The sequence below is a fragment of the Lactuca saligna genome, chromosome 9 (assembly GCF_052625555.1).
Source record: "Lactuca saligna cultivar CGN05327 chromosome 9, ASM5262555v1, whole genome shotgun sequence".
Lineage (NCBI taxonomy): Eukaryota > Viridiplantae > Streptophyta > Magnoliopsida > Asterales > Asteraceae > Lactuca > Lactuca saligna.
In genome coordinates, this window is record NC_136425.1 from 34,433,023 (window position 1) to 34,435,121 (window position 2,099).

The following is a 2,099-nucleotide window of genomic DNA, read 5'->3' on the forward strand; positions in this document are numbered from 1 at the left end:
AATAAAATACTCTTGAGATAGTCTACATCTACATGGTTAGAGTTCGTTGTCAAGTAAAACGTAGTTATCATCAAATGATGTTTTGAGAAAGACCTAGGGGTGTTTCTGTAAATTCACTTTTCTAAGGCAAAGCAAAGGGTTGTCAAACAACAATTACAGACAGTCGTATTGAGACCACTTGGGCGACGACCAACTTGTGCTTAATCCAATAACAGTGAAGCTTTAGATGCAGACAATCTGTAGATAATGGTGTCTACGTATATTTTCAATGGCTGAGATCTGTTTAAATTAACACGTGGCGTAGTCTTATCAACGTTTTATATTTTCTGTAAATCTCTGTCCTCTTGCACCCATCTTAAGTGGGACCCTACAGCTCCTTATGGTGGACATCACATGTCATGAGGCAGCAGCAACAACATGGCATGGTTTGGGACAATACCATCATGGCAAGTGTGATGCCTTTATATTTTTCTTATAAATATTTTAAATTTATATCGGATCATAAGAAGAAATATATTTTTATAGAATTCTTATAAGATTATATAATCAAAATTATCATATGTTTAATAAACAACACTATTTTGTTGTATTTGTACATTCACGTAATATGGTTGATGTTAATATGTATTCCTTTCATCTTAAAATACCTTTATCATCATCAATTAATTTATTTTTTCAGATTTTTTAAATTACATTTTAAAATTTTTATAAATTAGTTTATAGATAGCATAATCTTCCAAATTTTTATTATGTCAATTTATATATTTCAATTTATATATCTCAAGTAACTTATTAGTTAATTTTACCAAACATCATTTTTATGAGATAGTTTTTTAATTAATAATTAGTTTTTTTTAACTAGTATGTCAAACATAACTTTAATTTATTTTTTATTGTTATAATCGAATAAATTATTAAATTAGATAGCCTTTAGATTTCTTTGTATTTATAAAAATATGTTTTCAAATAATTATTCTATAGCTAAACATCTTTTATAAGTAATACATTAACCAACTATTTTTTTATAGGGATAATGACTTAGGAAGGTAATAAGGTTTTCAGTTTGTCCGTATTAGGTCACTAAGGTTTTTTTTGTGCGTAGTAGACCAATATGATTGTTATTACTGTTTAAAAGTAGTCATTTTACCGGTTTTAACAGTTAAAAAAAAACTATTTCTAAATGGTAATAACAACCATATTGGTCTAATACGCACAAAAAAAACCTTAGTGACCTAATACGAACAAACTGGAAACCTTATTACCCTCCTAAGTCATTAACCCTAATTTTAAAGACATTGAGAATATATGACCATCAACAGTAAACTACTTCGTTTAGAACTCGCGTCGTCCCATATAACATGTTACTCTTCTATATGGCGAAACTCTTCATCTATAGTCGTCCCTTTGGGGACGTCCGATAAAATTGAAACGATACAGAGAAGATTAGCATGACCCCTGTGCATGGATGACACACACAAATCGAGAAATGGTCCAAAATATTTTTTAACCCTTCGTTGTCTTCTCTGGAACCCTAATTCCCTTTTCAAATGCTAATAGAGTTCAATTGCAATTCTTACGTTTCAACAGTTCATCTACTGAAGTCATGATCAGACAACATGTGGATTCTATGGTCAGATTGATCTTCTTGTTGATGTCTTCAACCATTTGTGGCAAGTAAGGGTGATCTTTCTTTCTATAAAGTCTCCTTTAAGTTTTTTACTTTTCCTGTCATTAAGTTTCATGCTTTATAAACTTCCGTTTATGTGTTGTATATAGTATGTATGTATTGTTTATGTGCTGATTTTTTTATTCATTTTGCAACTTCAGTTTCTTAGTTCATGTTGTCGTTTTGCTTTTTATAAAATAATTGATAATAGACATCCTATACAAGTCCCTGTTGGTTTTACATTTCCATTCGTTATCAAATGTAGACATTGATGGGAGGTATCAAAGTGAGATTTTGTTTTTGTACATATGGATGTGTTCATGTAAACATTTAAATGATAAAAACGAAGTTATTGATAAAATGTTGCATATTTATGTAATTAAGATCATCAATCATATGAGTTTCTGGACTTAGAAGTTCTGGAAGGGTTGTG

General features: G+C 29.9%; 1 non-coding gene across 1 annotated transcript; it reads left to right on the forward strand.

Annotated features, from left to right (window-relative positions):
* Positions 1-1,398: 1,398 nt before the first annotated feature.
* Positions 1,399-1,501, forward strand: LOC145018986 (U6 spliceosomal RNA). The gene has a single exon (XR_013667307.1). It is a non-coding gene; the product is annotated as a U6 spliceosomal RNA (small nuclear RNA).
* Positions 1,502-2,099: the final 598 nt, after the last annotated feature.